The following is a 24,740-nucleotide window of genomic DNA, read 5'->3' as shown; positions in this document are numbered from 1 at the left end:
CAAAGTCCCTGCCCTCCTAAGGTTTATACTGCAGTCGTTCCATCCATTAGTCCCTGTTCGGTCAAAATAACTTTACTCCCTCACTTTCTTATCCATGCAGCAGGCATTTACTAAGTACCTACGTACCTGCCAGCTACTGTGCTCTGTTTAGGAGCTTTCGGGCTGGAGACGTCCTGATCTTTCTGGAGCCCACGTTGTAGGGGGTTAGCTAGCCATCGAAGAGGACCAGGCGCCAGATCCTCCTTAATAACACAGAACTAGGCGACCACAGTAGTTCATTTCAAACACTCAGAGGGGGAATATGGCACATTCTGGAGAGAAGGCTTCTAGGGGTTCTCTTAACTGTGTTCTGGGGTGCCGTAAACGGTTCCAAGAGGGTGCTTCAGACATTACCTTGGGAATGAACAGGCTGCCATGTCCCACCCTCATCTTTAATCTGTTTCATATACTTAACTTTCATATAAGATTTAACTTAAAGAGTTCTACTCTTAAAGAGCTCTACTCTTAGAGAGAGAGAAGGAGGGGAAAAAAACGAATGGTCTAGTCTGATGCTCTGTCATTTTATATAAACATGCAGAAAAGTTAAGTAACTTACCAGGGTCATAGCGTGAAGTTAGAAGCATACCTGAGGCTGGCCACCAGCTGCCTCTGCCTGTCTCTAAACTCCATACCCCTCTTTTTTTTTTTTTTTTTTTTCCAATTTACACCAAGTCTGCAGGTAAGCTCCAAATGTCAGTGGGAAAAGCTAATCAGTGGGCTTTAGCAACACAGCCACAGAGGAATCTGGAACCTTTCCCGGCTACTTTGAGAACACACATCACCACTTGGCAGAAGCAGGGAGCAGGGTCTTCCCCTTCCTTCTCTTGGTTATCAAATCCCTGCCCCCGCAAGCACAAAGCCATAGATGCAACACTGCCTTCTGCTTCACCTTTGTCAAGATTTGAGAAAGGGCTTATTCGGGGACTCCTGAGTGAGAAAACCCCCAGACCAGTTCTGTGTGCAGTGGGTAGAGACAGGACAGACATCTTAACCTCACAGAGGCAACTGAATGTCTCGGAGGGAATATCAGAGGGTTAATAGCTACAAAAGCTTTGGAAGCTGAAAAGATGTATCAATTTTGTCTCTAGCACTGGCCAGGAAAAAAAAAAAAAAAGGACTTTATATATGTAAAATTCAAAAAGAACACATCACCAACAAAGAAACCTTTGTCTGTCTCCCAAGTATTAACTGCTGTACAACACTTCCTCACCAAAATCATCAGAAATGCAAATACACTGTTTGAGCTATTATTTCCCTGGCCATTTATTTGCACACAGACTCAGATTTATACAAACCTCTCAGACACGCACAATAAAAATCAGACTCTATTGACCAGACATTTAAGGTTTTCCTTCCAGGTTCCAGTAACCTAAGAAAATCTCTAAATGTGTTCTTTCTGCAGACTCCCCCTTCTGTCTCCTGCTCTACCTTCCTCTGATACACAGAAAGAAAGCCCCTAACGGGGAGGTGTACAACTCTCCCTGCAGCAGTAGGCACCCTACTCTCTTGAAGCTCCTTCTGTTATTTCAACTGTCCTCAAAATACTGCTGCGAGGGTCGCATTCCAAAAGACATCCTGCGGCCACAGCTGTCTGCTGTCTTCTACCTGCAGAGCGGACTCCAGGGATGCTGGTGGTCATAGAAATGGGAAGGAAGGGTCATTTACCCAACTTTTCCATCTGGGGGAGGCGGTGGCGACAGTTTGTTTGCTGGAGAAAGGGGTGCATACCTGGCTCGATACCCTGCTGCCAAACCACTCCTGGCAACTCTCTATGCCACGCGTAATATCGCAGCCAGCTGGGGCAGTGAAGCTCCCAATCACAGCCATGAGGGCGGCAGCATGGACTTTGCCTCTTGCACAAGACAAATGGGCTAGAAGCCTCTAAGATAGATCTCTATTTTTTTTTTTTTTGATCTCTATTGTTTATCGCAGAGACTCTGGATCCCCCAGCTGAGGTCTTCCGCAAACGATACTTAATTCCCACTGAAAAGTGTGCCTGAACCCAACCACCTTACACAACAGTTTAATACGGCTACAGTCTTCCAGCAAAACAATGCTGGATTGGGCACTGTTCCAGTGAAGCGGCTCAAATGCCGCCAGAAGCTCCCGGCACCCTTGAGAGAGTAGACAAACGGTTACCCTGGCTGGATGTGGTAGCCCGGAGGAATACTCGCTTAAAGAGGGAGGGCGGAACAGGTAGGGAATGCTGCAGATGTACGAGGTAGACAGGGTGTGAGTGCACGCTCCTCACCCGCCAGGCCTGGCTTCTGTGTTTCTGGCAGGTGAAGTTGAACATCCTTATCTCCTCGGGAAGAACAACGATCCCATTCCACGTCAACGTGACTGGAAATCTCAATTTAAGAATTGGAGGCACTGGTCGGTCCAGCTGGGGTTCGTCCAGCTTTCCGTCTTACTTTGCGCCTCTGATGTGTCAGGTTTTTTGCACACAGTGCTCGCCTATTTAACCCTCAAGACACCGTTTTCTACAAGGGAATTTTCAGCCATGAAAACTTGCCCCAAACTGCATGATCCTTTCCCGTTGACTCGCTTAACGAAGCCCCGATCTCTCCACCAGGTTTGGTCAAGCCCAGCACCGCACACACACCTTGCCCATCACAGCGCCCAACGCTGCGGCCCGCAGTGCTCCGGGGCCGAGGGGAGGCGGGGAGGTGCGCCCGCAGCCCCAGACCTCACACCCCGCGCGCGTGTGCGGCGAGCCGCGGGCACACGGCGTACACACCTCGCACCGGCACACTCAAGTACACGTGCGCTCCCGTCCCCCGCCCGTCCCGGGCTCTCCGAAGTTACCTCCGAGGCTCCCCCGGCGCCGGGCCCACGCCGCCCTGCGGGGCTCCCACTTCTTTCCCGCCGGGGTCAGCCCGGCCTCAGACGCCGCGGCTCGGGAAGACTCCGGAACCCGCCGGGCCCCGCCGCCTCTCGGACACCCCGGGGCTCTTACCAGAGGCCGCACCCCGGGGGCTGGGGCGGCTGTGGCGTCGGCCGCCCCGGGTCGGGCTCTGCCTTCACCTGCGCGGCGCCCACCGGGCTGCGGCCGGGACTGGGGCCGGCGCACGGCGGCGAAGGCGGGCGCTCGGGCTTCTCCCGGGCAGCGGGCGGACGGCACCGGCTCGCATGGCTCTCTGGCTCGCAGCGGCCCCGGGACGTGGCCTCAGCCCCCGGGCGGCTCCAGCCGCGGTCTTTGTGTCTCGGCCGGCGCCGCCGCGTCACGGGCTTGCGGGCGGTGAGCGGCGCGGGCCGGGAAGCGGGCAGCAGAGAGCTCGGCTCAGCTTCCTCATCTTCGCCCGCCCGGGGCGCGCTGGCAGGCAGGGCGCACGGGCAGCGACTGCGCGCACCCGGGGGACGGAGGGGGCGGGCCCGGGAGGGGCGCGGCAGACGCGCCGAGTGGCTGCCTGTCTGGAGGCTGCGGCCGGGTAGGGCGGGATGGGGGCCCAGCCAGAGCTCGGGGAAGGCGACGTCCGCTCGGTCCCGGGTCGCGGCTGCAGCTCTGGGGGTGAGCGAGCCGAGGCTGTGCGCTGGAGGGAGCCCGGCGGCCGGAGCCGCCAAAGGGGTTCGCGTCTCCCCGCTCCCCTAAGCTGAAGGTGACTGCGGCCCCCAGCGGCCAAGCAGGGGCGAACGGCGTCCTCGCTTCTCCTCTTCCCCGGTGCACTCGGCTCACCCTTCCCCGGCCTCCGACTCCGCAGTCCTTTGCAAGGCCAGGGCAGAGTGGTCACTTCGCTCATTGATTTTCCCTCTTGGCTGCACTGGGCTTAAATGGTACCCAGATTGGAGCGACTGGCAGTCACGTGATCACCCCCTCCCCAAACACGCACAAATACACAAACACACACACCCCCAAGCCCAGGGTTTCCAAAAGTCAAATTGGATACATCCATTAGAACTGGAGGCCTTCTGCGAGTCGCCCGGCGCGCTGCAGTGGGGCTGAAACGCAGCAGCCGCCTCTGGGGCCACCATCTATACGGATCCTGTCCCTGCGGCTGGGGAAGCTCCAATGAACAGCACTTTGGGTCCCCTCGTCAAGAAAAGAGCAAAAAGAGTGTAGTTGCAGAACCGACAGATCCCATTGCAAAAGGAAAGCAAAGGCCCCTACCGAGTCGCGGAACAGAATGGCTGAGGAGCTTACCTCCGCGGGGACAGAGCCCTCTCCCAGGGCCGCAGTCGGTGGCTTTTCCGGGAGCGCAGCCAGGATCCCAGCTCAGACGTTTGCTACCTGTGGTCTGAGCGCCGGCCCCGGGGCGGGGGCGGACTCAGACGTGTTTCAGCCTCCCTTCTCGCGCTGCCTGGATGTCGCTGGCGACAGCGCTCTAAAAGTGAACCTGCTAATAAATGGATACTTTAAATAATGCCTGATCGGGGTGATACGTGCTGACTACTTGATTTTCTCAGAGCTCCTCACTGCCCGACGTTTAAAATCCATTTGCCTCTTAGTACCTCTCGTGAGGCAAGTTGAAACCCCTTCTATAGAGAGGGGGAAAGGATCTGAAAGGGTAAGATGGGAGCAAAGTTTGTCTGATTCATTCTACCTTGCCCCGGAGATTTAAAAATCGTAAATAGTACTGCCTGTCTTTTGTTGCAATATTGTTTTTGGCAAAGAGAGACGTAAGTCCAAGGAATAAAGTGTGTCAAGGTAAGAGGTCTAGTGATAGCTGAAGTGACCTTGAGCCTCTCAGGATCCTCATTGCTCCTTGAGTTCAGAGGAAAATTATTTGAGACCTAAGCAAATTTATATATATATATATATATATATATATATATATATATATATATATCAATAAGTGTTACTTTTTTCTTGTTCTTTCTCCCATTTCTCCACAAAATACCACCATAGACACTAAGCACTGGGAGGAAAAACCAGAACTTTGTAAAGGTGAGAAGGGACAAAATGGACAAAAATGAGAAAAGGTGAGAAGGGACAAAAATCTTCTTTTCTCTTTAGTTCAGCTGAGGCAGGCTAGAGATTGATTTAAATTTTTTTCCAGAAGAACTGTTTGGAAACCAACGTTTTAAACTTAAAACAGCGTAAAATGAACATGCGGAGTGTAGATCTCAGACCCTAACATCACTAGATTCTACCCAGAAGGTGGCTAGTTGTATCCATAGTTACAAAGGACTTTCCCTCCTGGCTCCCAACTTCCCTAAGCCTGTCCCAGAAGCCTTGGGAGGTAGTCCTCTCACTTTCTGGTTGGCCACCCGCTTTGGCATTACTCTCTGGACAGAGGCTGGAATTCTATGAGTCCCTTTACTTTTCTACAGACACAAGGGACATCCTGGTACCCATGCCATCTTGCCCTCCTGGGGAAGAGTGAAGGTCATTTCTCTGCATCACTCACTGTGCCAGAATGATACCAAACCGTAGTCACCATTTCTCTGTGGACCCAAAGCATAAAGTTGGGGGAAAATGATATAAATTCATAGCACTACACTCCCAGGGTAAGTAAAATTTCGTTGTTGCTGTTGGGTTTTTTTGTTTGTTTGTTTTTCCTTTTCTCGTCTGGAGAACAGAAGGAGACAGAGGAGGAGATGGGGGACCAGGCACCAGACCACAAACAGAAATGGAATCAGCACCCGGAAACCATCCAGCCTCCACTTTTTTTTTTTTTTTTTTTTTTTTGCGGTACGCGGGCCTCTCACTGTTGCAGCCTCTCCCGTTGCGGAGCACAGGCTCCGGACGCGCAGGCTCAGCGGCCATGGCTCACGGGCCCAGCCGCTCCGCGGCATGTGGTATCTTCCCCGACCGGGGCACGAACCCGTGTCCCCTGCATCGGCAGGCGGACTCTCAACCACTGTGCCACCAGGGAAGCCCCAACCTCGACTTTCCCCCCACTTCTTATGGAGTCCCTCCCAGATCCCCACATTGCATTTCTTAATATCATTGGTAAAGATGTGAAAACCCAACATGGTGTAAGAGAAACAGCCCTAAATTTGGAATCTGAAGATCTGATTATAGACATCCATCAAATGATATAAACTACCTGTGTGAACATGGACAAATTACGTGGCTTGTTTTCTATCCTTTAACACTTGAAATGTCGGATTTTACTTACGTTTAATATATGGGCTGAGAAACATGGTTTCCCTCAGACAGAATCCGAGCTTGATTATGAAACCTTCAGCAGTCTATGGGGATCCCCGTGACCCAGTCTCAGTAAAGTATCCTTGTCAATGAAACACAGTCCAGCAGCCAAAAGAAATGTATCATTAATCAAGTCCTTCATCCGAATTTCTCAGGGACTAACATCTTCCTCGCTGTGTCTTCTGTAATTCCTTCTTACCTCAGCTGTTTCAGAGTCTCTTTCTCACCGATATCCTCCAGATACTCTCTAAGTACATAGCATACATCCTTCTGCTTCTCCCCCTTCCTTCCCTTACTCTGCAATGTAGATCTACCTATTTTCTCCTCCTTCTAGACAGGGAAAGGGAAAACCGTGGTCGAAATCAGAATTCTCTTTAGTGATAGAGGTAGGGGAGAAGGCTGTGTATATTCACACATTAATACCTTTTGGTCCATCATAATTAGATCTCCTCTGGGTACATTTTAAGTATATTGAAGTATTAGAAAAAGACACTGGATGTGGTATCATTAGGCAAACATTTTTATCTCCAGCTCACCTGCTGACTTGACACACACAGTTTCTTAACCTTTTCTGAGTTTCTGTTTCATCATCTCCAGAAGTGGAATAGGAACCTTCATAGTTTCATTGGGAAGACCGAATAAGTGCAAAGTTGGAAGTATCATAATAGGCACTCAGCAGATGTTTGTGGCTTTTCAGATGGCAGGAAGGAAAGAAGAAAAGAAGGAAGGAAGGGAGGGAGGGAGGGAGGGTGGAGGGGAGGGAGAAGGGAGGAAGGAGAAGGCCTTGCATCTTGTGCGTCTAGACAAAATCTTGTTTGTACCAAAGAACAAGAAATTGAAGCACAGGGAAACTGTTCCCTCCTCTGGCCTGAAAGGCTGAGCTGTAATCTACTTCTAGATCCCGAGAGGAGATGTTGCTTTGCTGGCCTGACAAAATGGCAAACAGCACAATAAAAAACATCATGCCCCTGGCATGGGTGCCCCATGGCTAATGCTTCGCACCTCACTCTCTGATTCTCCTCTGAGCAGCCCAAGAATCCTGTATCCTTACTGCTCCTGTGTATTCCAGGCTTTTCACCTGCCAGTACAGAACTCAGTAGGCCTCCCCCTGAACCTGGGTCTTCCTAGATCCCAGCCTATTAAGGCTCACTTGTCCTGGATCAGAACTGACAACTTAAAAAGATATCTATCGAGCAGAAATAAATCCCAGAGATCACTTCAGACGCTGGTTTCAAACTATAGGAAGACAGTGGTCTCTACTTTACCTCCCAAAGAAAGCCTTTCTGATGTAATATCTTTTCCCAGGGGAATTGCAGCAGTGGCAGGGATTTCAAGTACAGTGACAGGCTTTCAAGACAACTTGGAGGTGCGGGTGTGGGGTACACAGTCACCCCCAATTACTTCACGGTGAGTTACATGGGTAGAGACTGTGTCAGCAGCTTACCAGTCATGAAATGAGGCCCAGAGGAGCTGTAAACTTTGAAGTCAAGCTGTGAATTAGTAACGGATCTGAAACTGGGACTGAGGTCTTATGAATCCTCCGCCAGTGTTCACAGTGGGCTGCGGCCCAAATGTCCTGAAATGCTGCCGGGGGCGGGACGGGGCAGGAGTGGTTCTCAGGCACCGCCATGCTGCCTAGGAGCTTCCCTGACTCAGGCTGCAGACCAGGGCCTCTTCAGACCAAGATGAGTCTCTCAGCACCCGTGGGCATTTTCTGAAGCCTGGGCCTTAGGTTGGACATACCCTAGTCGAATATGAACCCTTGAGTTCTACTCTCCGCTTTGCATGTGGCCCCTTCCAAGCAGAAGCTGTTGTGGTGGGCTGTTTGCCAGGTGGAAAGGACATTTGTTAACTTCTTTGGCTGCCCAGATTCTGAATTCTCTTCTTATTTTGGAGGAAGCTGACCCTTCGTGAAACTTCAATACCCCCTCTCCTCCCGAACCCCGGCGGATAGGGCATGTGGCTGAAGCTTGGCCAACCCAACGCTCTTGCCTGATGCTACGAATCTGAAGCCAGTGATGGTGCAAAAGAATCTGGTGACAGTCTGGTGACTGTCCTCTGTGCATCCCAGAATCCTTGCAAGCTTCTCACGGACGAGCTGAGGAAACAGAGGCCCGGAGAGTACAGGGCCTTGCCCAGGTGACACAGCCAGAGAGGAGAGAGGTGGGCCCGAGCCCAGACCGCCTGCCTACTTGGTCAGTGCACACCAGGCAGCTCATGTGCGCCGTGGCCCTGTGTCCCAGGCAGGAGAGGGGGCTGCAGGAAGCGCTCTTTGCCTGGTGAGTTCAGCTCCCCTGTGGCTGGATGCTCGGAGCCGGACCTCATCCTGGTCTACTCCCTTGGGGGCAGCGACCTCTAGGGTGCAATGCCCTGAGTTCAGGATTGGGAACAGCAGAGCCCTAAACAAGGCTTTGACTGTGATTCAGGCTTCACCCCACCCCCAGTTTCCCTCAGTGCATTTCCCAAGCCTGATTTTCTGGCCTTCCCACTCATTCAGTCAACTCCTAGGATCCTTCCAATAAATTCCCTTCTCACCCATGTAGACCAGAGTCAGGACCTGAGGTTGGCAACCCAGAGTCCTGACTGGCAATGAGAGGTTGGCTTTCCACTCTTGGAAATTCTCATACTCTGGAAGTCTCAGGGGTGCCCAGAAGAGAGTCCCTGAACACTGTCCTAACTGCTAGGTTTTATCCCCTCAAAGAGTGAGGCTTCTGGGAGTGAGGGAGGAAGGTGGTGGGAAGGGAAAAGGAGTTCTGTCCATGGTTTGAGTGGTTTTTAAAAATTATCTATCTATTTATTTATTTATTTTTGGCGGCACCATGTGGCAGGTGGGACCTTATTTCCTCAACCAGGGATGGAACCTGGGCCCCCTGCAGTGGAAATGCAGTCTTAACCACTGGACCACCAGGGAAGTCCCTGAGTTTTTTCATTTCATTGTGTGAGATGGGAGAGGAGAGAGACCAGGTGCTCTGGAACAAGGGTGAGTGGGGAAACCAAGAACTTTCGGGCATCGCGGTCTGGGGGACACAGTGCCTCCTAATTGCCTACTGATTTGCAGGATCCGGGTGAGATAAGAGTCACGCATTGTTACAGAAAAACTATGACTCCTTCTTACTGAGACCATAATTACACAAGGATGTTTAGACAATCCCTAGATGTTATTGCTTATGGTAGAATATGAGAATTGAAATATGAATCCCCAAGGGAAATAATTAGGCTTTTCTTCTATTTCTTTTCAACAGCACCCAAGTATCTGACAGCATCCAATTTACTTGGAAAGCAAAAGGATGACTTTTTGTGGATTCTGATAACTATGTATCCCAGGCAGTGAAACAGTGCCTGAAACATAGTTTGGGGCTCAGCAAATATTTTTCAAATGATTTAGGTGTTCTTAAAAAATTATTTAACATGAATCTCATTAGTTTTTAAGCCCCCAGATCCAAGTAGAAGGACTGGCACACAGTAGGTGCTCAGCCTGTCTGTAGAATCAGCTTTATATTTCCACAGTGTTTTATCTGGGCAGTTCCCAGCCCAAGCTTGATGTTAACCTCACAGTATCCTCGTGATGTCAGGGAGCAGGGGTTTGGTTTATATGTTTGTTGTCTTATCATGACTTGACAGACAGGAGAAGAAAGCCACAGCGCTATGTATGAAATGACTCCACCAAGGTCATCCAGAAAGTAGGAATTCTCTAATGCTGATCTAACATTTTCTCCACTTGACTGAACTTCAAAAAGAAACTGGATTTCAATTCAGCCAACCTAAATAATATTTCCTGACAAAGAGGAGTTCATTGAAGGGAAACTCATTGGAGAAGAGTACTTAAGAAAAATCCATTTATGCTGTACTTGAATTGCTGGCGTTTCAGGTGCTATTTTGTGAGCAGATAAAGGCTGGCCTCTCTAGCTGAAAGTCTGGTAACTAAGCCTCATTCTGAGATCACATTATTTCCCTGGAGTTATCTGGATCCTTGAGATAAACAAAAATATTTTTAGGGTTGACACAAATGGGCATGCCTCCAGGTTTCTACCTAAATAACCATCTCCTTTAGCATGTCAGGGATGTCAGGTTACTGGACAACTTGAATCATCCAGAATTATCAACCAGCTAAGCAAAAAGAAAGGCAGCTTTGTGAGCACTGGATCACGGCGGGGTATGCACCTGTTTATTCCTTGAAAACACCGAGTGCCACAATGTGCCAGGCCCTCTGTTAGCTGCCCCTGAGTGCAGAGATGTCACCAAGAGCTGACAGTCATTTGGAATTTAGTACATGCCAGATATCAGTTCTGAGTCTTACCTTACCTAATCCATACAAGAATCCTGTAAGATGGATAATACTATTATCCCCATTTACAGATGGAAAATTGAGGTGCATAGAGGTTAATTACTTCCTGAGGTCACAGACCTGGAGCAGGGATTTGAGCCTAGGTAGTCTGACTCTAGAACCTATGTTTTGAACCTTTACACTATACTGAGATGAGTGACATATGGCCCTCAAAAGTCTCACTGTCCACTGGGAAAGACAGATGCCAAGAAGTCCTTATAATTCAGGGTGGTCAGTGAGTGCAGAATGGCATGGGGACACCGAGGAGGCGAGGCCATCGAGGAGTCATGGGAGTGGTACTTTGTTTATTGTTAAATAAATTGTTTAATTTATTGTTTTAAATAAGTAATACATTTACAACAGACAACAGTGCAAAATTTTACAATATTCTAAAGATACCAACCAGTTACCCTGTCTGGAGACAGCTGACTCACCAGTTTCTTACTTGTCCCTCCAAAGACAGACTATGAAAATAAAAGTAAATCAGCATAGTCTTTTATTTTTTTACACAACGACAACATTCTATACACGTTGTCTTATAAATTAATTTTTTTCACCATCAACAAGATATTTGGGGGATCAAACATCTATCAAGCTCCCTTCTTTTTTTAAATTAAACTTTTTATTTTGAGATATATGTAGATTTACATGTAATTGTCTTATTCTGTTTTATGGTTGCATAATATTCCATTGTACAGATGACCATAATTTATTTAATGAGTCTCCATGAATGGATATGTAGGTAATTTCAAAAGTTCTACTATTAAAACATTGATACAATGAATATTCTTGGTCAGATGATTTCACACCTTTGAGAGTAAACATCTGTAGGATAAATCCTCAAAAGTAGAACTGATGAGTCAAAGGGTAGATGTAATTTAACTTATCAATATTAAAAATTTACCCTGCATCTCAATAGATGCAGAAAAAGCTTTTGACAAAATTCAACACCCATTTATGAGAAAAACCCTCCAGAAAGTAAGCATAGAGGGAACTTACCTCAACATAATAAAGGCCATATATGACAAACCCACAGCCAACATCGTTCTCAATGGTGAAAAACTGAAACCATTTCCTCTAAGATCAGGAACAAAACAAGGTTGTCCACTCTCACCACTATTATTCAACATAGTTTTGGAAGTTTTAGACACAGCAATCAGGAAAAAAAAAGAAATACAAGGAATCTAAATCAGCGAAGAAGAAGTAAAGCTGTGACTGTTTGCAGATGACATGACACTATACATAGAGAATCCTAAAGATGCCACCAGAAAACTACTAGAGCTAATCAATGAATCTGGTAAAGTAGCAGGATACAAAATTAATGCACAGAAATCTCTTGCATTCCTATACACTAATGATGAAAAATCTGAAAGGGAAATTAAGGAAACACTCCCATTTACCACTGCAACAAAAAGAATAAAATATCTAGGAAGAAACCTACCTAAGGAGACAAAATACCTGTATGCAGAAAACGATAAGACACTGATGAAAGAAATCAAAGATGATACAAACAGATGGAGGGATATACCATGTTCTTGGATTGGCAGAATCAACATTGTGAAAATGACTCTAGTACCCAAAGCAATCTCCAGATTCAGTGCAATCCCTATCAAACTACCAATGACATTTTTCACAAAACTAGAACAAAAAATTTCACAATTTTTATGGAAACACAAAAGACTCCGAATAGCCAAAGCAATCTTGAGAAAGAAAAATGGAGCTGGAGGAATCAGGCGCCTTCACTTCAGACTATACTACAAAGCTACAGTAATCAGGACAGTATGGTACTGGCACAAAAACAGAAATATAGATCAATGGAACAGGATAGAAAGCCCAGAGATAAACCCACACACATATGGTCAACTTATATTTGATAAAGGAAACAAGAATATACAATGGAGAAAAGACAGCCTCTTCAATAAGTAGTGCTTGAAAAACTGGACAGCTACATGTAAAAGAATGAAATTAGAACACTCCCTAAAACCATATACAAAAATAAACTCAAATTGGTTAAAGACCTAAATGTATGGCCAGACACTATAAAACTCTTAGAGGAAAACATAGGCAGAACACTCAATTACATATATCACAGCAAGATCCTTTTTACCCACCTCCTAGAGAAATAGAAATAAAAACAAAAACAAACAAATGTGACCTAATGAAACTTAAAAGCTTTTGCACAGCAAAGGAAACCATAAACAAGACGAAAAGACAACCCTCAGAATGGGAGAAAAGATTTGCAAATGAAGCAACTGACAAAGGATTAATCTCCAAAAATTACAAGCATCTCATGCAGCTCAATATCAAAAAAATAAACAACCCAATCCAAAAATGGGCAGAAGACCTAAACAGACATTTCTCCAAAGAAGATATACAGATTGCCAACAAACACATGAAAGAATGCTCAACATCATTAATCATTAGACAAATGCAAATCAAAACTACAATGAGGTATCATCTCACACCAGTCAGAATGGCCATCATCAAAAAATCTACAAACAATAAATGCTGGAGAGGGTGTGGAGAAAAGGGAACCCTCTTGCACTTTTGGTGGGAATGTAAATTGATACAGCCACTATGGAGAACAGTATGGAGGTTCCTTAAAAAACTACAAATAGAACTACCATACAACCCAGCAATCCCACTACTGGGCATATACCCTGAGAAAATCATAATTCAAAAAGAGTCATGTACCACAATGTTCATTGCAGCTCTATTTACAATAGCCAGGACATGGAAGCAACCTAAGTGTCCATCGACAGATGAATGGATAAAGAAGGTATGACACATATATACAATGGAATATTACTCAGCCATAAAAAGAAATGGAATTGAATTATTTGTAGTTAGATGGATGGACCTAGAGACTGTCATACAGAGTGAATTAAGCCAGAAAGAGAAAAACAAATACCGTATGCTAACACATATATATGGAATCTAAAAAAAAAAAAAAAAAAAAAAAAAAAAAAAAAACCAGTTCTGAAGAACTTAGGGGCAGTACAGGAATAAAGACACAGATGTAGAGAATGGACTTGAGGACATGGGGAGGGGGAAGGGTAAGCTGGGATGAAGTGGGAGAGTGGCATGGACATATATACACTACCAAATGTAAAATAGATAGCTACTGGGAAGCAGCTGCATAGCACAGGGAGATCAGCTCGGTGCTTTGTGATCACCTAGAGGGGTGGGATAGGGAGGGTGGGAGGGAGAGGCAAGAGGGAGGAGATATGAGGATATATGTATATGTATAGCTGATTCACTTTGTTATAAAGCAGAAACTAACACACCATGGTAATGCAATTATACTCCAATAAAGATGTTAAAACAAAATAAGAAAAAAAAATTTTTACCCTCCATTTAGATTATACCAATACACACTCCCCACAGAATAGAAAAACTTATCCGCATGATTTCAGTTTGGGGGACAATTTGACATTTTCTTCATGGCTTGAATAATGGTCAGATTTTCTGAATTTTTGTTTGCTGAGCATAGACTTCAAAATATATCAATTTATACCTTTTAAATATGTTACTTAGATTTTTTTTAATGCTCACTTTTTGCTCCCTTGCTCTGTCATTGACTGAAGTAAGCTTTCTTAGTAATCATATGTTTTTGTCTGTTTCACCGTTCAGTTTCCATAGTTTTTGCTTTATGAATGTCCCTTCCACGTTATTTGGTACAGAGATATTCCACCTTGTCTGAATTTAAGATGGTAACCTTTGCTCTTTTCGTTTGTTTGTCTCTATTTTCTCAGTATGCCTTTGTCCAGTCTTTAGTTTTCAACTTTTGAAGTTACCTTGTTTTAAGAGAGTTTTCAAATGTCACTTCACCCCAAGTAAGCAAATAAGCATATAATGAAAGAAACTCTAATACTAGGAAGCATGACATAAAATACGACAACAGAATCAAAACTAAAACGTAGGTCCTATTAATCTTTGTGAGTATTTTAAACTTACTTATTAAAGGTTGGATTACTATGCAAAATTCAACCATCAACTCTCCCAGGAGACACTTGGAAACTCTGCTAAAACAAGGTGACTTCAAAGCCATACTGCATCAGAGCGTGATTAGGAAGATCAAATGAGAAAATTAAATTACTGAAACCATATACAGTAAGTCCCCTACATACGTACCTTCAAGTTGCGGACTTTCAAAGATGTGAACGTGCATTCCCATGTCCAACCGCATAAATTAGTTCACGTGTCTGGCGTACATTGTCACGTACGTGCATCCTCTACAAGTGGTTGTGCTTTTTAGTACTTTACTGTACAGTACTGTATAGAGTATGGTAGTACAGGATCTTTATTTCAAGCCCAGGATGTCCAGAAGCAAGCAAAAAACCAGCGGTGATGTATTGATAGCTAGTACTACTGTACTTTTCAAGGTACTGTACCATGATTAAAATGTTTATTTTTTGTGTCTGTTTGTTTTATATGTATTATTTGTGTGAAAAGTATTATAAACCTATTACAGCACGGTACATACTATATAACCGACTGTGTAGTTGGGTACCTAGGCTAACTTCGTTGGACTTACAAATTGGACTTACGAACAAATTGGACTTACCTAGGCTAACAAATTGGACTTAAGAAGGCACTCTCTGGGGCTTCCCTGGTGGCGCAGTGTTTAAGAATCCGCCTGCCAATACAGCGACACGGGTTCGAGCCCTGGTCCGGGAACATCCCACATGCCGCAGAGCAACTAAGCCTGAGAACCACAACCACTGAGCCTGCAATCTAGAGCCCGCGAGCCACAGCTACTGAGGCCACGTGCCACAACTACTGCTCTGCAACAAGAGAAGCCCATGCACCGCAACGAAGAGTAGCCCCTGCTCGCCACAACTAGAGAAAGCCCAGGCGCAGCAACGAAGACCCAACGCGGCCAAAAATAAATAAATATTTTAAAAAAGAGTTCCTGATTAGCTTGTGTAATATTTAAGATATTAGTTTTATGGTCTCATCTGGTAGCATTTATTTACCAAGAAGAAATATTTTCTATAACAGCTGACATTTCTTTAGGAACTCCTTTTAGTCTACCTGCTAATATAACCAGATTTGAAAATATCTGTCATGAAAAAATGAATAAAACACATTTTAGTTGGGATAGAGACTCCCTCTTTTTTTAAACTTGTTGAGCAAAAAACTTAACTGAGTATTTTTACCAAAACTCCTTTCCAGTGACAGAACTGACCTATGCTAGTGAAATGACCTCCCCCCATCAAAACTTTCTGTTTTGAAAGTGCTTTCTTGTCAGCTCCCTGCTTTGATCCACACAGCAAATGGGGTAGCCCAGGTTGTTTGGAGACCACTCTGACCTGAATTTCATCTCTTCTCTCTTTGTTTTCAGTTACTACAGTGCCAAGAAGCAATTACGTGCCTGCAGGATAGATGGCTGGGGTAAGGGTGTAGGGAGTCCATTGGAAAGCAACTCGAACGTTCTGTTTAGTTCCATTTCATGCTTACGCGTTCAAAAAGACTTCTTTAAAGACTTTCATTATCTTGCTGTCCTTATGAAAGTGATACTTGGACTTCTGCCTGAATGACAAAATAAACTTATGTGGAAAGACCCACCTCTTGCTCCGAAAACATACAAATGTTGCATAAAATATAACAACAAAAAATTTTTGAAATATAAAGCCAAGTTCAAAATCAAGAAAGAAAAGCAATACCAAGTGCAGGAGATGAAATAGACTATAAGAGTTGGAGGGATGTGCTGGAATAGAGCAAATTGTCTGTCAAAGACTCTGGCTTGAATATATCCCTTAGAACAGGGGATGGCGAACTACGACCCAGGGGCCAAATTCAGCTCACAGTCTATTTCTGTACAGTTTGGGAGGTAAGAATTTTTTCATGTTTAAACGGTTACAACTTCAATGGTTATATTATAAGTACCCTTGATTTTGCTTCTTGGTCCAAAAAGCCTAAAATATTTACTATTTAGCTCCTCGCAGAAAAAGTCTGCCAACCCAGCCTTATAATACCAATGCCCTCATGGGCACAGTCTGAGTCAAGGCCTCCAGCCCAGCGGGAGTCTGTATGTGAGCTCTCTGCGTAGAGAGGGGAAGCCCCCAGAGGGGCTTCTCCACCTGTGAACAGAGGTAGAAAGACTGCCCACAAGTTAGAGGTGTGTGTAATGATAGGCCCTACCTGCGTCACGGAAGATGGAGGCTCACCCTTGAGAGTCGAGGAATCTAAGCCTGCCTGGACTGTGCATATGGGGATGAATTTCTACACCCATCCTTGGGATGGGTGTAGAAATTCAGATCAGACTTAGTGGGAGAGGGGTGGAAGGGTGTACACATGGGGCATCCTTCCAGGCACCTCAAGTCTCTGATTCCATTTCTCTGGTGAACATTCCCTGTGTCTTCCTAGGGAGAGACCTGGCTGCCTGTGTCCTGTGCAGAGGAGTGGGCAGAGGGTGTGGAGGGTCATCTGGTCTCCAGTCTGAGTCTCCCCTATCTCCTTCTTTTCAGCCCTCTACCTCTTCTTTTGTACCTCCGAGTGCCAGCCTCTCCAGGTTTTGTCGGGTAAACTGGCTCTTACCTCGGTACTCACCACAAGAGAACAGTTTCTTCCCTGGGTTAGATCACTTACCACTCCCCTATTTCCTTTATTTTTCCAAAAAAAAAAAAAAAAGTGTTTTTTCAGCTGATTTCCCCTCTCATACTCACACTGTTCTTTGGAATCTGTGCCTTTTTTTTATTCCCTTACCATCATTTTAGTGGATTTCATAAGAGAGAGGGCGATAACCTCATATGGTCAATAGACCATCTTTGTCTGAGTTCATTGCGAACTGAAAGCCTTAAAATTGTTTTAGAGATTTTCTGAAATGGCTCTATGGTGTAAATATATTGTCTAGACTTTAAACATCGAATATATGGTTGTTTCCTTTTCCACTATAACATATTTAGGATTTTCAGTTTAATTAAAGCTATATTTTTAAGTTATCTTTCAAAAATTATTTTTAATTGCACAAGTAATGTATGAATATATTCTCTATTTATAATTGATTCTTTTTCTTCCTACTAGTCTCTTCCTTATTCCTGCTGGAATATATCCTGTAGCCATTCTTTCAGGAGCATCTGTAGGTGGCAAGTTTACCTGAGTCCTTAGAAAAGTGCCTATATTTCATTCTTCCTGTAGAATGATAATCTACTGGATAGACCATTCTAGAAGCAAAAGGTTTTCTCCCCTCCCTCAGCACCTTAAAGATTTTCCTTCATTGTCTTTCATCCAATGTTGCTCAGGTAAATGTGATTCTCATTCATGCATAAATCTTCTATCTTTATTTCCTGGAAGTTTTTAGAATTTTCCTTATTTATCCTTGAAGTTTTGAAATTTCACTACAGTTTGTCCAGGTGTTGTCTGTGGGTTTGTTTTCTAATTCATCCAACTCAACAAACAGTAGACGTTTTCGATCTGAAGATGAATGTCTTTCTATAGTTGTAGAAAATTCTTAGCTTTTTTTTTTCCAGATCTTGCATCCCCCCCACCCCAACCCTCTTTCTGTCTATTCTCTTCTAAAACTGTTATTAGAAGAATTTTTAAATTTCTGGATTTATCCTTCATGTCTTTGAATATTTCCTTTAACCTGTCACTTTCTCCTTTAACCGTGACCTCAGAGAATTCCTCAGTTCAATCTGCAGTTCATTGATTCATTCTTCAATTCTATTCATTTGGCTATGCAACTCACTAATTGGAATTTTTATTTTAGCATTTATTTTTTTATTTCCAACATCATTGTTATAAATTTCTTTCTTATATCATAATTATATCTGCTCTTTGGGTGGGGGAAGTTCGAGGCTATTTTACTTACACAGGAAAGCCCTCTCAATGTAGGGGTGCATAGTGGCGCCATCAGTGAAAGACCAGGGCCCAAACCAGCACGGCTGGCCCGCTGAGATGCACAGCGGTGCAACTATAAAATCCAAGTCCCTCTAAGTTCCAGCTGAAGTATGGTACCAACCTGAGAGTGGTTGTCCGCTTTGGTTTGAATATCAGTAGAGACTCGTTTGAGTCATGTGGCTTCTGAGGTTTCCAGGGCATCAGGAATTCTCCTAGCTAGTTAGGCTCATTTAATCAGCTCAGTCTCAGAATAATACCTGAGCATGAGGACTCTGCTCCCAGCTTCCCTGCCAGCCCTTTCCCTACCCCGTCTTGCCCTCTCTCCCCATCCCCACAAAGGCAAGAATGATACCCTGTGGCAGAAGTGGACCCACGCCCGTCACTTTACATCCAAAGTCACAGCATGGCAGCGTGTGCTACCTTAGGATTAAATTCGTCCTTTTTTTGAATGTCTTGTATCTTTTGCACGAGTTGCATGGCTCTTCTCAACTGTTAGCTGACTCTCATCTTATTAGCTGAGACTCCTAGTTAGCTGATCTGCGGCTGGCCCGGGAGGGGTCGGGGGAGAGGAAGCAGCATTCCTGCAGTCTGCACCGTGCTCAGTACAGTTAGGCAAGCTGGCCAGGCTCCCAGCGCAGTTTGGTCATCTAGGTGTGCATGTTCCCCATTCTCCCAGGAACAGGCTCTGCCTGTCCTTTCCAGTCCAAGTACCTGCAGTCATTCTTCCCACTGGAGGAAAACATAATTCCTGCTGCTTGGGGAAAGGAGAGAATGTTTGTATGGGGTCAACCCACCTGACTCTCTCCCCCACCCCCAGCTTCTCCCACCTCCTGACAGAAAGCAGCCTCAGTACTGTTCCCACCTTTCTGTGCCAGCACTCACTCACCCCTGGTGTCCTGAGCCATCTCTTCTGCAGGCTTGCCTTGCTGGTTCCTGACTGGTTTTGTTTTTTGGAGTATAGTTGCTTACAATGTTGTGTTGGTTTCTACAGAAAAGTGAATCAGCTATACATATACATATATCCCCTCGTTTTTAGATTTTCTTCCCATTTAGGTCACCACTGTGCACTGAGTAGAGTTCCCTGTGCTACACAGTAGGTTCTCATTGGTTATCTATTTTCTACATAGTAGCGTATATCGGTCCTGACCATTTTTGATGTTTCAGGGACCCTTCACAGATTCAAGGCTGAGAGCATCCAGTGTTGTTTACAAGGGTGACTACACTTAAAAAAAAAAAAAGAAAGAAAAGAAAAGGCTTTTCTATCATTTCTATGGAGTTTGTCGATGGGCAGGGTGGATGCAGGGTCAGGGCAGAGGACCGCCCGAGTCAAAGGCATTAAAACCAGTCTTCACAGAGGTGTTTTTAAAAGCCAGTTTAAACCTAAATATCTTATTTAAATAACATCTGTTTAGGGCCCTTAATAGCTTTTCTGTGTGACTTGGGGCAAATCATTCTACCTCCTTGATTGCCTTTTTTCACCTGCAAAATGAAAGACGTAGACAAGATGATCTTAAGCTTCTTTCTCTCTAAAATCCTATATTTATATTTTAAACGCAGCTGCGTGTAACCAATGCAGTCAGGCTTCCTACCTCCAGATTCCCATAAACAATTCATAGCTTTCCTATCCTTTATTGCTAAGGAAAATCACATGATCCATTCTACCCTTCCTAGTCCCTGCGTCTGCACTTGGCATTACATTAAAACTCATTAACTTGGATGACACTAATTTAAATATATGATAATTCAGTGACTGGACCAAAGTTCATCTTTGTTTAGTAAAACATGACTTCATCGCAAGTGCAGATAAACAGCATCAATAGCACTGCCAAACCAGTGTTCAATAGCCTTAAGAAGTAACTATTTTTCAAGTCCCTGTGAGCATTTGCAACATATGCATTTATATCTACCCGGAACCAGCTTTTAACCCAGAGCATCAAACCAAATCTCCTGATGGTCAGGACTCTTGTCTGCTCTAAGCCTGGCTTCTTTCCCATTGGCACTGCTGCGTGCTTGCTCCCTACTTTTGAAAATGGAAAAAATTCCCTGCCTCGTAAAAGACGGAGTAACCCATGTTGCAGTGGAAATGAGATAGTCAGACGGAGACACTCTGGTCCTGCAGCAGCATATAGAGAATTTCTAACTGCAGCTGCTGCAGCCTAATGGAACGGGTACAACAGACTGAAGAGGGAATCTCTAATTAATGAGGGAGAAGCCCTTCCGGGTGGCATTTACCATCACGGTCAGAGCCTGGCCAGTCATTTCAGCAGAAAGCCTTGCAGCTTTGGAGGAGAATCCTGTCTTCAGGATGTACATGTTTCACAAGTGCCGTAGGTGATGTCTAAGCCCACTCCTAGCTGAGAAATATTACACTGATAAGAAGGTATTATTAACTGGTAGTTAATAAGACTCACCCTGCAGTGATGCCTGGAACTTATCTGGAATTTAATAGACAGGGGCTTAAGTTAATAGTTTGCTAAACTGTGTGATTTATATTCTTATTATTGTTAAGGAGATATAGCTGAACTGTGTGAACTCAAACAATATTTGCAACCCAAATTCTTATGTCTGGAGCGGACAGAAAAGTTAAAAGCAGCCCCTTGCCAGGAATTGAACTTGGACAGAGAGTCTGTCCCTTTTGGAGCGTGTCAGCCCTCTCTGCAGGAAGACAAGGCCAGGTGAGCTGATTCAAGTTTACTTGTGCTGTAAATACGGTGCGTGGCAGCTGTCCACCTAAAGGGAAACTTTACAATTTCCTGGGAAGAGGGAGATTTTCCAGATTCCCTAGAGGAAAGAATTCATTGTCAGCTAACATCACAAGCTACCCTGGGTCCAGATGGGGTAGTCACGGTAAGGATGCCGAATGGAGGGGGATCACATTGGGCATTTGGCTTCTTTTACTGTATAAATCTGAGGGGGAGGACGTCCTTAGAGACTGGGCAAACTTGTGAGCTGAGACGGTAGACCCTCAGTGTCCCTATTAGCCAGCCACCGTGTCCCCAGTCTGTTCCACTCTTATGAATTTATAGCAGTCAGGAGTATGTTGTTAGATTTCTTCTCACTTGTCCCATTTTCTATTCTAACTCCCTTCAGTGTCTCAAGTTATTTCCATAATAGTTCTCCCCACCATCACCACCTTCAAATTTGCCTTAGACATCAAACTTTGCAGGATGCTTGGAGATTTCTTCACTGTTCCATGAATCTGAAAGTAAACGACCCCATCAGAGAACACTGCTATCATCAGGGAAGTGATTCTCTCCTGGTAAGATGAGACTGAGAGCCCCTGGAAAGAGATCACGGAGCTGGTAAGCTGGGAATTTCTGATAATGGGCAGCTGATCCTGGCTGGCTGGGATTTCGGGCCAAGAAGTCTGTCCTATCACAAATCAGACCCTCCTCCCCAGAAGTGTCAGGCAAGAAACTTGCCAGATGCTTGAAATTTCCATACCAGGGGCCCAATTAACAGGCCAAACTGAGAATTTTAAGTCTGATTTATAAAAAGCCAGAGTAGGAAGCCAAGAGTGACATTTCCCCAAAGCTGTCCACCACGATATCTGCGACCGCTTTGTCTAGGATAGAAAAAAGTTTCCAGTGTTAAGAGAAGGGTTCTGAAAAGTGTGGTACGCTCTCTTAGATGGCATGTTCTTCAGTCGCTAAACTCAAATTAATGTGGTATCTGAAAAAGAAAAAAGTTTATGGTGTGCTATGCTTAAAAACTACAAAAGGAATTATACACGTTACCATGGCAACAAAGAAAATACCTTTGCATGAGGACAAGGATTGGGAAGTATGGAGTAGGAAGGGAGATAAGAGTTGCTAGTTTTTGCTATAAAATTTTCATTAAAAGTATTACCTTACTCCAAAAAAAGAAATTTTTCCTGTCACACCATGGTACCTTTGCTTATTAAATCCCCTGAGCTGTTTCCTGAGCTCTATGTTCTCAGCATACGGCCTGCAATTAAAATTTGTTTTGTGTTTCTTGACCTTGCTGGGAGCACTGCTTTTTTATTTTTTTTTTCCATTTTTGCGTTACACGGGCCTCTCACTGTTGTGGTCTCTCACTGGAGCACAGGCTCTGGACGCGCAAGCTCAGTAGTTGTGGCTCATGGGTCTAGTCGCTCCGCAGCACGTGGGATCCTCCCAGACCGAGGCACGAACCCGTGTCCCCTGCATCGGCAGGCAGACTCTCAACCACCGCGCCACCAGGGAAGCCCAGAGCACTGCTTTTTATATGGCTTTGATCTACTTAGACATTAGACCCTGGAACAACGCATAAGGAAAGATCCAGCCAGTCCCAAGTGACCTGGTTTGACGGTGCCTGCATTGAGTTTCCACAACTACTATTGATTTTGATTTGTGACTTCAAAAAATTCCGCCACCATGGGCAGAAAAATAATAAGTAATAAATCCATCCCCCAATTGTAATGACAAATGTGACTAGGAAATTGCTAATAACAAGGCAAACAACCTAAACTGGGCCATCTGCAGGCCCCTTCCTGCTTTGGGGCAAGAAGTTACATTTGTTGCTTTATTAAAAATGGCCCATGGCCTGATCAAGCCACTGACGTGTTCAGAGAGCGTCGGTGACTGCTCCCCACTGCTGACCTTGGTAAGGCAGACCCCTCAACCCCACTGTCGTGGGCCTCCCAGTAGGCGCCTGTTGGTCACTGGGTGTGCCTGTCTCCATTTGAGCCAAAGGGCAACTCTCGGCTCTTCACGTAGATCCTGTGCTTTCCCCGCTCTGTTCTGCTGGACCTTGTCACTCCTTCCCCTGTGTGAGACTCATCCCGGAACCTCATTGGACTGTATTAGGAACCCAATGTGGTATCTCTGTGAATTCCCCATCCTGACATGAGCAACCTCTAAGATTCAATCTATGGTTTCTGAACACAGGCCTGCTGTTGAAGTTTATGACTTACTTTTCTTACTCTTGCTGGAAAGCTCTGCTTTTCATCACGAGTGGGATATGTTCAGGCTCTAAACCCCTCTGGAGCCCCAGCGTGCTGGCTTGCACCCCTCCTTGGAGCACTCGTTGAGTACTGCACTGAGCTATAATGATGGGTGTCCTCTGGGTAATTTCCCCAACCCACCCCAACATGACCTGGTTTTATTCATCTCTGAATCTACAGTGCCTCCCTAGGCACACAGTAGGTCCTCAACAAATATTTATGAAATCGAGGTGACTAGTCCAAGGAGGCCACACGCTGCCTTGAACCATGCTAGGAGCAGCCCCCTCTACAGCTGTGCCATCCTCGTTCTTTCTTAACCTCCCTGTCCACCCTACCCCAAACTGGATCTGTCCATCAAGACTCAGCTCATGGGCTTCCCTGGTGGCGCAGTGGTTGAGAGTCCGCCTGCCGATGCAATGGACGTGGGTTCGTGGCCCGGTCCGGGAAGATCCCACATGCCGCGGAGCGGCTGAGCCCGTGAGCCATGGCTGCTGAGCCTGCGCGTCCGGAGCCTGTGCTCCACAACGGGAGAGGCCACAACAGTGAGAGGTCCATGTACCGCAAAAAACAAAACAAAACAAAAACCTCAGCTCAGACACTCTCTCTTTTTATTTTTTTAAAGATTTTTTTTGGACACAGATCATTTTTAAAAAGTCCCTACCATAACCGCTACAATATTGCTTCCGTTTTATATTTTAGTTTTTTTTGGCCATGAAGCATGTGGGATCTTAGCTCCCTGACCAGGGATCAAACCCACACCCCTGCACTGGAAGGTGAAGTCTTAACCACTGGACCACCAGGGAAGTCCCCGGACACTTTCTCTTTAGCATCACCCCTGGTTTGCCTCTCACCCACAGCCTGCTGTCCTCTTCCCTCCACTCTCACAGTTTGGGTCCTGACTGCAACCCCTATCTTGACATAATCACTTGTATACACTTATTGTTTAGTTAGTCGTTTATTCAACAAAAATTACCGAGCACTTATTGTGTGCCGGATGAGTGGAGATAGAAAGATCAAAGGTACGTGTATATGTAGAAGGTTGTTTGGTAGGTATGGATTCAATACAAAGGGATCTTAATATACATGTTAGGGCCCTTTGCATGCAGTCACAGGATCTGAATCTGGATAGCTTAAGTGAAAAGAGAATTTTTTGGGAAGGTTGTGAGGTTGCCTAAAGGAAAGAAAGAAGGCTGGAACGTCAGCACGGACCATACAAGTGTCTGGCATCACAGGTGCAGGGACCGCCGCTCCTTCAGTCCTTTGTTTCTCCCCTTATAATTCACCTTTAGGGAGGGCGTGTATAAAGAGCCTAGCAGGCATTCTCTGACAACTAGAGAAGGACAGGGTCTAAGCAAATTAACCCCCAGGACAGTATCCGGTGGCAGAGAAGTAAAAGCTGGCTGGTATTTTCAACAGAAGATGGCACGGGTGCTGGACAGCCATAAACAATTCATGTCCATCTCAGTGAATATGCTCTGATAATTTAATAACATGAA

At 45.3% G+C, this 24,740-nt stretch overlaps 1 protein-coding gene across 3 annotated transcripts in view; it reads right to left on the bottom strand.

Annotated features, from left to right (window-relative positions):
• MINAR1 (membrane integral NOTCH2 associated receptor 1) overlaps window positions 1-4,268 on the bottom strand; it is a 41,746-nt gene extending 37,478 nt beyond the window's left edge. For 2 of the 3 annotated variants that reach the window (XR_009562828.1, XM_030878446.2), the window contains exon 1: window positions 4,181-4,268. The gene's annotated coding sequence lies outside the window, so the exon portion shown is untranslated. Of the gene's footprint in view, window positions 1-2,847; window positions 2,980-4,180 lie in introns of those variants that run through there. The other variant, XM_060293743.1, reaches the window with a different exon arrangement.
• Window positions 4,269-24,740: the final 20,472 nt, after the last annotated feature.

Source organism: Globicephala melas, chromosome 2 (genome assembly GCF_963455315.2).
Source record: "Globicephala melas chromosome 2, mGloMel1.2, whole genome shotgun sequence".
Lineage (NCBI taxonomy): Eukaryota > Metazoa > Chordata > Mammalia > Artiodactyla > Delphinidae > Globicephala > Globicephala melas.
Note: the sequence above shows the minus strand (reverse complement) of the source record. Positions and strands in the feature narration are given on the sequence as shown.